Raw genomic sequence first — 12,454 nt, forward strand, 5'->3', positions numbered from 1 at the left:
TACCTCTTGTCGAGTGATTCTTCACCCCGTGACAGTGGTGGAGAATGGGGGCAAGACAGTGAAGAATCACCGACGAGATCACCGCTCCAACACCTGAAAAAATTTTTTCCCCCTCTCTCTCTCTGTTTATTTCACCAGCACCCCCGAAGGCGGCGCGCGCGTCCCCGCGATGGAGGACGTCTTACAACGCCTCGCTGAAGTAAGCATCCGCCAGCAGCAAATAGCTGAACATCTCGCCACTCGCCATCCGGGCGACCGCAGCCCAGCGGGTTCCGCTACCAGAGCCTCGGGCGCAGGCCATCCGCCTGTTACCCAAGATGACAGCTGATGACGACGTAGAGGCCTTCCTCCAGGTCTTCGAAAACACCGCCCACCGAGAGGGATGGCCCGCGGGCGAGTGGGCACGCGCGCTGGCCCCCCTCCTCACCGGTGAAGCACAGAGAACTTACTTTTCGCTCCCCCTGACGAGCGCCGACAATTATGTCACCGTTAAGCGAGAGATCCTGGCGAGGCTGGGCCTCTCTCCGGTGTGCGCGGCCCAACAGTTCCATGAGTGGGAATACAAGCCCCGGGTGCCAGCCCGTGCCCAGGCCGCCGAACTCAGCCGCATCGCTCAGCACTGACTGTTAGAAGGAGGTCCCACCGCAGCGCAAGTAGCGGAACGGGTGGTCGTCGATCGCCTCCTGCGCGCCCTGCCTCGCTCCCAATGACAAGCCGTCGGTATGAGGAACCCACGTGGCATCCAGGAACTAGTGGAGGCGATCGAGCTGGCGGATGCTGTCCATTCCAGCGGGGTCGGGGACCGCCTGCCGCCATTTCCCCGGAGGGTGGTCCAGGAGCGACGCCCGCTCGAAGGCACCGCGCGACCAATCAGCAGGCCGACGGTTCCCCCGCCACGAGACGAGCCCATGCCAAGTGCAGATCCACCATCACCTCCGCGAGCCTGGCTGGCAGGCTGCATCCTCCATCAACGAGTGCCGGCGGGAGCCCCCGAAGCAGAGGTGAAGGTTGATGGGAAGCGGCTCCGGGCGCTGTTGGACTCAGGCAGTGCGGTCACCCTCATGCAGTCGCGTCTGTGTGGCCGTCGAAGCGGTCCGAAAAATTTCCTACCGATCACATGTGTGCACGGAGACACTCGCCAAGTACCGGCCCGGGAGATGGTCATTTCGTCCACCCAGGGTACCTGGCCGGTGGAAGTAGGCCTGGTGAAGGACCTGCCGGTGGCCGTGCTGCTTGGAAGGGATTGGCCCGGCTTCGAGAAGCTACTGTCTGCCTCTACGCAGCCTGCCAGCCCAAAGGGGAATCGTCGAAGACCGAGGCGGCCGTCTGGACCCCGCCGCCGACCCGCCCTGCTCGTCTCCAACAGTGGGAGAGAAGGTGAGACCCCCTCCCAATCTACTAATCTGTTTTATGATGTGTACCAACAGGCTGCTGGAGGGGGCTCTTTCGCCAAGGAACAGCGGGAGGACGACCGACTCAAGCACTGTTGGGGCCAGGTGCGAGTAGTAGATGGAGAAGACGTCCTCCCCCGGCCCCACCCTCTCCCACATTTTGTTGTCGAGAATGGCCTGCTGTATTGTGTCGCCCAGCGAAGGGGGGAGGAGAAAAAATTACTAGTTGTACCTCGGGCCAAGACCGAGACCATCCTGGAACTGGCCCATTCCCACCCCATGGCAGGCCACCTCGCGGCAGCCAATACCGCTCAACGCATCCGCGATCACTTCCATTGGCCGGGCCGGGACGCCGAAGTAAAGCGGTTTTGCCAAGCCTGCCCGACCTGTCAGGCCACGTCACCCAGGACTCCTCCCCCCAGCCCACTCATCCCGCTGCCTATTATCGAGGTGCCCTTCGAGCGGATTGGAATGGACATTGTGGGGCCGTTGCCTAAGTCTGCTCGAGGGCACGAGCACATCCTGGTCATCGTCGACTATGCCACCCGGTACCCAGAAGCAGTTCCCCTACGGAAGGCCACCGCGAAGTCCATCGCCCAGGAGCTGTTTCTGCTGGCCAGCCGAGTCGGCCTTCCTTCAGAAATCCTGACTGACCAGGGAACCCCCTTCATGTCCCGGCTAATGGCAGACCTCTGCCGGCTGCTGCGGGTGAAGCAGTTGAGAACCACCGTCTACCATCCCCAAACCGATGGACTCGTAGAGAGATTTAACCAGACCCTCAAGCAAATGCTCCGGCGCGTGGCTGCAGAGGACAAGAGGGATTGGGACCTCATGATCCCCTACGTGCTTTTCGGGATCCGCGAAGTGCCCCAGGCCTCAACTGGCTTCACCCCCTTCGAACTCCTGTTTGGCCGTCAACCTCGGGGCCTCTTGGACGTGGCCCGGGAAGCGTGGGAGCAGCAGCCGGCCCCTTATCGGACCATCGTTGAACATGTCCGGCAAATGAGGGAACGGATCGACCGAGTGATGCCGTTAGTCCGGGAACACCTCACCAGGGCCCAACAGGCGCAGCAACGTCTCTACGACCGGGCAGCACAACCACGGGAGTTCCAACCGGGAGACCGCGTCATGGTCCTGGTCCCCAGCTCCGCCTGCAAATTTCTGGCCTCCTGGCAAGGACCCTACTTGGTGGTGGAGAGGATTGAGCCAGTCACATACCGCCTGAGACGGGACGACGGCAGGCAGAGCAACTCTACCACATCAACCTCCTGAAGAAATGGGTGGGGACCCGGGACCAGGTAGCTGCCCTAAGCCTCACCGAGCCCGTGGTTGTGGATGTCAACCCCCACCTGTCGGCTGCCCAGAAGACGGAGCTGCAGCACCTGGTCAGTCAGTTCCAGGATGTGTTCTCCTCCCAGCCCGGGCAGACCAACGTGCTTCAACACCACATCCGGACGGCCCCCGGGGTCGTCGTTAGGCAACGGCCCTACCGAGTCCCAGAGGCTCGTCGGCAGGCTATTGAGGAAGAGGTCCAACAAATGCTAACGACTTCAACAAATGCTAACGACAGCTGGTAGAGGTGTGTTTAATTGGGGTTGGAGCTATACTCTATACACAGAACTGTGGCCCTCCAGGGGTCTGTACCATGAAGCTGGTTTTGCTGGCTAGCCAGATATGTTTAAGCTTAGTTTGTGTCAATCCTGGGTTTTAGGTACCATTAAAGTGGTTTGGCTTTTAGCTGTGTTCATCACCATAGTAACTTAAGTTTGGTGACGCTGTATCATTAATAACAATAACAATACGGTTTCAGCCTTTCAGGCTCGAACCCCTAAAAAATAAATGTTCAACGTCATCTCCTGGTGCCCTCCTTTTTATTTCTTCCGGAAAACTGGAAAACTTATTTCTTTTTAACTTAATTACCATATAAAATATGAATTGTTTTAAACAAAGTTATCAAAATACATTTTAATACTCCTTTTTAAATGATTTCTCAAGTGATTCACAAAGATTAATTGTACTTTTAACAGCATTCAGCAGTATTCAGTATCTCAGCATCACATGAATTCACCCTTGTAGTGATAACGTAAATGCAAAATAACTTTACAGCAGAAATATACGTACATGTATTTAGTAGTAATCAGCTTAAACACAAACGACACAGTAAACACTCATATATGTCGAGACTTGGTAAACACAAACGACACAGTAAACACTCATATATGTCGAGACGTAGCCACGAGGTCTCCAAATGCTTGCATAAAGTTACACATCTTTGCAGTTAGCACGAAAATCTTTAAAAAATGCAAAAATGTATATTTTACCCATATAAAACCATAATACCATAACGAAATGTATTATAAACATATGTTAAAATCTACATTGCTTTGTAATTGGTAAATACCTTAAAAAGGGGAAAAGTAACAGGTGAAGGTTTAGAAAACACACATGACGCAGCTCTCGCCTTCACTCGTCTGTATTGAATGAGGAAGAGAAGCGCTCGCATGTAATCCCCCTACAGAAGCCCTGAGGCATTACCAATAGATCAATGAATAATCAACCAATAGAAGGATCAGCATTATCTACTATCCACTTGTCAATATTACTCGTCTATATTTTTTTTAACAGTGACAACCTTAAAACGTATTCTAATATAACCATTAATTTAACAGACTATAGTAAACTGATTGTAACTTAGATGAATTAGGAAGACTTGTCACATACTCCCCCTCAAAATAGATGTTGTCCCCAACATCCGAATGTAACCCTTTGACCTTTAGTGCAAATAAAAATAAAAATAGAAAAAGTTTAAACCATACTCTATTAATCAACACACAATGCACGGTTATTTCAGATCAACACTTCTGCTACATCGTATCTTATAGCGCAATATTACAGACTGGAACTCTTTTCATACATTCCTTCAAGCACAGGTAAGTACCCAATATCTTTGAATCTCTTTATTCCCTGTTTTGATCTTTATTTCATGTCCACTTAGGCACATGACTGCCTTTCTGTTTGTGCAACATGGTCAAGTAACTTACACTCCCCTTTAACAAAGGTCCACGAGTGTGGTGTGATTCACTGCAACAGTGTCATATGAATGTGAGTGTAGGGTGTAACCACAGTCCACCTTATGTTCAACAGTCCATAATGTCCGGCACTCTGGGGATGGGGTGGCGGTCTGGATGGTTTTCTTGTTGAGCTCCCTGTAGTCAATGCATAAGCGCATAGTACCATCTATTTTTCTGACACACACAACTGGAGAGGAGTAGGAAGAGGTTGACTTTTCAACCCACCCTTGTGCTATCAAGTCCTGTAAATAATCTTTCATCTCTCTATATAAAGGTTTTGGAACAGAGAGGTAAGTTCTTGACACTGGCTCACTGTCTTTTAGTGAAATGTCCAATTGAAGATTCTCTGCACAGCCTATGTAATTATCAGACCCGGAGAATGACTCTGACTCTTCTCTTAACATCTGACTGACTGTCTGCCTCTGGTGTTCATTAAGGTGAGTCAAATCAACAGGAGGTTCCCATTGTTCTTGGGTAGGGGTACTTCCAATAGAATCCTGAGCCTGGACATGGTGAATGGATGCGTTTGGTAGATTGTCTGTTTTAAATATGTTGGCAGGATACACTGATCCGGCTGACTGTACAGTTCAATCAATCAATCAACTTTATTTATATAGCGCTTTTACAATCACGATTGTGTCAAAGCAGCTTCACAGTGTCAAACAGGATAATATTGCGACAAAATTAGATTTGGCTGTACAGTCGTACTGGAGAAAACAGTGATGTTATCAGCTTATTTTAATTTATCATATAGCGACAATGTTGGCAGATCAGTATTATAGTTTATAGAATTAAATAAGACCTAATTCATACATTTTATTTGTATAATAAGTTGAATAACTTTAATCATATTTTTAGTGTCCCCAACTGAGCAAGCCAAGCCAAAGGCGACAGTGGCAAGGAACCAAAACTCCATCAGGGCGTGATGGAGAAAAATAAACCTTGGGAGAAACCAGACTCAGTCGGGGTGCCAGTTCTCCTCTGGCCCATGAACACACCGTGTAAGATTATTATTCTGGCAACCTTACAGTTCGGAAATCATATTAGATCGGATTATTCAAAATTTTCAGGGTATCACGGAAGAGACAGATTTATTTAGGATGGGGCGTCGATTACACAAGAGTATGAATACATGAAAGATCGGAATTATTGCGCCGAAGACGGGTTTTGAGCATGTCGTGCAAGTGAGGCAAATTCGGAGGAGACACCATTTAACACGGCTCAGCAGACACTCCAGGATGAGCTGGTCATGTCCAGGCAGGTCCACCATCTGATCCGGACAGGGCCCAGATCCGGGATAAACCTCGGGATAAACAGAGAGACTAACATTTGCGTGGATGTCACACTTTTTATGATGTTTTTCATTCTTTAAGCGCCGGGGAGCAACTATATCTAAAGTGCTAGTAAAGAGAGAGTCAATAGTTTCTGTTGCAGCATCAAGTTCCTCTTGGCTATCTGTAATGCTGAGGAGATGGAACTGATGAGGAAGATTATGTACAAAGCAATCTTTAGTCGCAGCGGTTATCGTCCTGCCATATTTGAAGCGAGGGGATGGCTTTGCAGCCTTAGGTAAATTAAGTATACACGATATTAGGTAATGATCTGAGATGTCATCGCTCTGCTGCAGAATTTTAACAGTATCAACATGTATTCCATGTGACATTATTAGATCTAAAGTATGATTAAGGCGATGAGTGGGTCCCGATACGTGTTGTCTAACTCCAATAGAGTTTAGAATGTCTCTAAATGCCAATCCCAATGCGTCTTTTTCATTGTCTACGTGGATATTAAAATCCCCAACAATTAGTACTTTATCTACAGCTAATACTAACTCCGATACAAAACCAGCAAATTCTTTGATAAAGTCTGTATTGTGCCCTGGTGGCCTGTTTACAGTAGCCAACACAAATGTCAGAAGGGATTTATCATTTACACTACACAGCGTTACATAAAGCACCAAAACTTCAAAGGAATTATATTTGAAACTAGACTTCTGAGTAATACTGAAAATATTATTATAAATTACAGCAACACCTCCCCCTTTACCTTTCAGACGTGGCTCATGTTTGTAACAATAATCTCGGGGGGTGCACTCATTTAAAGTAATGTAATCGTCAGGTTTTAGCCAGGTTTCTGTCAAACACAGCACATCTAAGTTATGATCTATAATTATATCATTGACAACAAGCGTTTTTGGCGAAAGGGATCGAATATTCAGCAACCCAAGCTTTATCAATTGTTCATCCGTATTATATCTGTTGTTTATTTGTTGGACATCAATTAAATTTTTACTGTTGAATGGTTTTGATGGTTTTTTGTATTTACTAATTCGGGGAACAGACACAGTCTCTATATGATAATATCTAGGTGAAAGAGTCTCTATGTGCTGGGATTTAGCTGACTTTGGTGACGTGAGACAGCTAGCAGACGGTTGGTTTAGCCAGTTTGTCTGCTTCCTGACCTGGGCCCCAGTGAGTCAAGGTTTAGCTCTAAGACTATGTGCCAAATTACTAGAGAGAAGAGCAGCACCAGCCCAGGAGGGATGAATGCCGTCTATCTTCAACAGGTCAGGTCTGCCCCAAAAACTTTTCCAATTGTCTATGAAACCTATGTTATTTTGCAGACACCACTTAGACATCCAGCCATTGAGTGATGATAATCTGCTAACTATTTCATCACTCCTTTTCGCAGGGAGAGGACCAGAGAAAAATACGGCTTTTGACATCGTACTTGCGAGTTTACACACCTTTTTAATGTTAATTTTGGTGATCTCCGACTGGCGAAGTCGAACATCATTAGTGCCAACGTGAATAATAATCTTAGAGAATTTACGATTAGCTTTAGCCAGCACTTTTAAATTTGCTTTGATGTCAGGCGCTCTGGCTCCCGGTAAACATGTGACTATGGTGGCTGGTGTCTCTATTTTCACGTTCCGTGTAATAGAATCGCCAATAACTAGGGCACTTTCAACAGGATCCTCAGTGGGTGCGTCACTGAGTGGGGAGAACCTGTTTGATGTTCTAATCGGAACGGAAGAGTGGTTTTTTGATCCGCGACTATGCTTTCTCATCGTCACCCAGCCCTGCTGCGCGGGCTCAGCCGGAACCAAACAATGAGTGTTCACTAAGCTAGTCGCATCCAAAGCAGTATCTAAAGCTGTTACATTCTCACTACTCTCACATAAAGCTTGGATGCGTGTCTCTAAATCTGAAATCTTCTCCGTCAGCCTGATTAATTCCTTACATTTATCACATGTGAAGCCCTGTTCGCCAACGGAGATAGATATGCTAAACATGTAGCATGCAGTGCAAGTGACAATGACAGGAGAAGAAGACATGGCTTACCGTATTTGTTGATGAATCCAAAACTTACCACAGTTGTCTGATGGAGTCTTTTTAATAATCCAACTCACCACAGTTGTCTAAAGAACTCAGAAAACAGGAGACCCGGATGCTGGGATGGAAAGCTACTAGGCTAGCGAAAAGCTAACGTGTGGTAGTGATTTAGATTAAAAGCTAGTAATGTCAAATTTAAACTGATAGGCTATATTAAACACTATATGGTGATGAGTAAGTTATATTTAGCAGTGTAAATTACAAAGAAAATATATCAAATAGAGATTCAAACACAGCTATACAGAGCTACAAACACTGTGGTGGCAGCAGCAGCAGGCAGACAGACAGGAGCAATCGATCAGGAACAATCAATCAGCCCTTCCTTCTTAGTTCCAATAACAGTCCTTCCTGACAGCATAATGTCATGACTTGTAGGGTTTTGCACAGTGACAATAAATTTTGCGGTCATCCCTGCCTTCACTGACACAAGAGTGTCACAAAACTCTAGTCCTTCAGGCCAACATGGGTTATCATCAGGCTCAAAGATAAGAGTCTTATCCTCTCTGAAAAGTGGGGCCTGTACTCGACACTCGATTTGGATGGAGGTACACTTATTCTCTCATTGGCTGTCTTCACATTATAATCACATGTCTGTCCTACACTCACTGCATTAATAAAGACTTTGGCTTTGTTTTTCTTAAGATAAGGAAAAGCCATCCTTACTGCCTTCACAAGGTTGTCATTATCCACACGCTTTGTTTGATCCTGTAGGTTATCTAGGACAAGACGTTCAATGACATTGAAGCCAATAATAGGACATTGTTGTTGTTTGCCTTTTAACACTAGCATGGGTATTCTCAGCTCATCGTCACCAGCAGTAAGTTTAAAGGACACTTTGAGCCATCCGACATACGGCATTTCTGTTCCATTGGCTTCGATTTGCAAAGGGTCAAGAGGGTCAATTAGCTCTGATACGTCTCTGAGAGGAACATCAGGTAAATGGCTGTTTTTCCATACCTCATCTATAGCACAAACTTGTGAACCTGTATCCCAAAGTGCCTGGATTTTCTTTTTGTGCAGGAAACACCAGATGACACACTTCTTTCCCACTAACTAACTTACAGTAGGTATTTTCTCTGGAGCCCACTTTTCCTTGCACTTGACTTTATCTTGTGACTGAGTTTTCTGCTTCTTGATACCTGAACATGTATATGGCTTACAAAGTCTTTTGTGTGTGGGCCAATGGTTTCCCTGACACTCTTTTTAACAGTATAGAGTGATTTTACAAACTGAACAACATTTTAATTCCCTCCATCCTTTCTCTTCTTTACAGCCTGCACAAAACTGGGACTTATCGCTATCACTGGTTGCTCCATGTCCCATGGGAGCAACCCCTCTTAGTTTAAAGGGATTCTCCGAGCAGGCTCTACTGGTCTCTGTACTTTACAACCTGCTCTGAAGTGTTCACTGCTTCCTGAAAGGGTAGGGGGCCGACACCCTTGCCTCTTCATCATATGCATCTTATCCTTTTGAATGATATATATATATATATATATATATATATATATATATATATATATATATATATATATATATATATATATATATATATATCCTCCTCATGAATTAAATAATCAGTTATTATCCTTTCAAAGTAATGAATTATTGACAATCAATTGTATGTGATCATTAATACATTTAACTATTATTTAAATATGATTTTGACTCTTTGTCTACTGTATTGGGTTTCTAATTTGCTTTCCAGAGACGGTCTGACAAAGACAGTCTGACCGAGACTGTCTGACCCCTATCTCTGTGCCCTGACATAGATAAGACTTCCAAGAAATGAATCCTGTCTGCTAGTAACCCCAGGGCGGGAAGGGGTGGGAGAATTTTCAGTCTCCCAACTGTGATTTCTTCCCTTTCATATATTGTGATTTTTCCCATTGATAGAATTACATTTTTTGTCTTTATACTGCTTTATACTTCTTTATAGAATAAGATAGATGACATTAGTCCTACTTTTCTTTCTGGAGATTCTTTTGTCATGTAGTGTTGACATTTTGTCCTGTTGATAAGCTCACATGACGCACCAACCTTGGAGGGGAGATGTGTCCTAGAGTCTTGTGTGTGTGTGTTACATGTTCTGTGCAGGTCTTTCTGACTGGAGTGGACCACGTGTCATTATACCATAAACCTCTCGGCGCCTTTCTAGGACTCCCCCCCAAAGTCAACGCTTCCCCAATCTTGGGATTGTCTGATGTATACATCCTGATTACCAACAACAACATCTCCTATCTAGTCTCGCGTGACATATTGTTTAGACTTAATGCCAATAAGTAATATTCCACGTGCTGAATGCTGGTCGATATTCCTGCGCTGCTGTTGGTGACTGCTGGTGGTAAAATGGCATGTCATTTGAATCGGCTTTATACAGTGAGGATTGTGGGGGTGAAAACACTGGGTAAGGGGAGGGCACAATCGCTGGTTCTCTGCTTGGTGAGAGGCACTGTGGCGGTACATTGGTGGGTCTTTGTATGGTTTCCCTGAATTGACAGATCTCAGCTTTCAAGTCTTTTAATAGCACCATGTCAGAGCGCATTTCTTTGATTTCTGCAAGGAGATCGGGGGGAAGTATAGCTGAACTTTGTGAGGTGGCGTCTTTCTTTTCCATCAGAACTTCACTTGACTGTACAGTATTCACATTAGTTACACCCGATGGGGTAGCATGTTTCTTTTTGTCCTGCCTCTCTTTTTCATTGGCACATAAAATGTTCAATTTCTCCAACTGCAGCTCATCTGAGGTATCTGTCTGGAGGAGGTAGGGCTGTAGGTCACCTTTAATATTGTCACTATGGAGGCCAGTTAGGACTGTATGCATAAACAGACTCTGGACTAGTACTGGGTCATATTTTAGACTTGAATCAGCTTCCTGAGAAGCAAATAGGATTTTTTGTCTCAGATCCATTGCCTTGAGCAGGAAGTTTTGAGGGGTCTCTTTACTGTTTTGAACCTCAGAAGTGAGTCGTTTATATAGCTCTGTGGCACCTCTCTCCTGGTAATGACACCTGAGGATTCTACGGAGGGTAGGCAGTGTTAATTTCTCTTTCCCTTCAAGGTAACTTCGTAACTGCAGACCTGGTGTGATAGCACGGATTACAGCATCAAAGGATAGCCTTTGCTGAGCCCATTTTCAATTTGTTTGTCCAGGCTAGAAAATGTAAGCTTATCTTTTTGCCCTGGCTCACCTATCTGGCCAGATATCTTAAAATCTTTGCGCCACAGGGAGCCATTAGGGGATGCTGGGGCCATATTTTTCTCTGGCTTGCTGAAAATGGCAGGGGGGTTCATGCTTGTTTTCATTAGGTCATATATTGCGTTCTCTTTTTCTTTCAACGAAAGCCTTAGCGCCTCTACCTCTTTCTGTAGATTTTCCTGTAACTCAATTTGGCTGGAAACTTCATATTCGCTTCCGTCCATTGCCGTATTGATTTGATCTATTATGTCATGTACACTGAGAAGGTATGACATACCCTCATCGTCTAGGTTGGCTAATTCTTCCCGTTCAAGATACTTTATTACATGTGAAATCACTTGACTGTGAGTTTTACCAGTTACATGTTCTTTCCCTGGTCCTGAAATCTGCAGTGTATTGCATACTTTAATCAGCTGTTCGATAGTCAGTTTGTACAACGCTCCTTTAATCTCCAGTTGCAGTTTCTCTAACTCAGACTCCATTTTATAAGAGGGCACAGACAGTAAAATGATGGTTAGTCTGACTTAATGGCTTTTTGCTACACCCTAGTGGTCAGTTTTGCTCACTTCAGGATACAAGGTGCCAGATTTGTCTGAAGACCACTTCCACTGCCTTTGCTGAACTCTTTTCTCTGATACCTGGGTTGTTTGAAGGGATGATTGACGCAAGGGCTCCACTAACAGCTCAGGGGTGATCCTCAAGCCAAACATTCCAGCGGTGCCTCCAAATGTTGTATCCTTAAAAAGGGGAAAAGTAACGGGAGAAGGTTTAGAAAACACACATGACGCAGCTCTCGCCTTCACTCGTCTGTATTGAATACTTTTGAAAAATGTATACAAGAAAACATACATTTCAGCATTCAACATCAACCACAGACACGACATTTTTAATGCTTTCTAAATTATCTTTTTAACTTAATTACCATCTAAAATATGAAGGAGTTTTAAACAAAGTTATCAAAATACATGTTAATACTCCTTTTTAAATGATTTCTCAAGTTACACAAAGATTAATTGTACTTTTAACAGCATTCAGCAGTCTTCAGTATCACAGCATCACATGAATTCACTCTTGTAGTGATAACGTAAATGCAAAATAACTTTACAGCAGAAATATACGTACATGTATTTAGTAGTAATCAGCTTAAACACAAACGACACAGTAAACACTCATATATGTCGAGACTTGGTCACGATGGAGCCACGAGGTCTCCAAATGCTTGCATAAAGTTACACATCTTTGCAGTTAGCACGAAACTCTTTAAACAATGCAAAAATGTATATTTTACCCATATAAAACCATAATACCATAATGAAATGTATTATAAACATATGTTAATATCTACATTGCTTTGTGATTGGTAAATACCTTAGAAAGGGGAAAAGTAACGGGAGAAGGTTT

This window comes from Pseudorasbora parva, chromosome 2, assembly GCF_024679245.1.
Source record: "Pseudorasbora parva isolate DD20220531a chromosome 2, ASM2467924v1, whole genome shotgun sequence".
Classification (NCBI taxonomy): domain Eukaryota; kingdom Metazoa; phylum Chordata; class Actinopteri; order Cypriniformes; family Gobionidae; genus Pseudorasbora; species Pseudorasbora parva.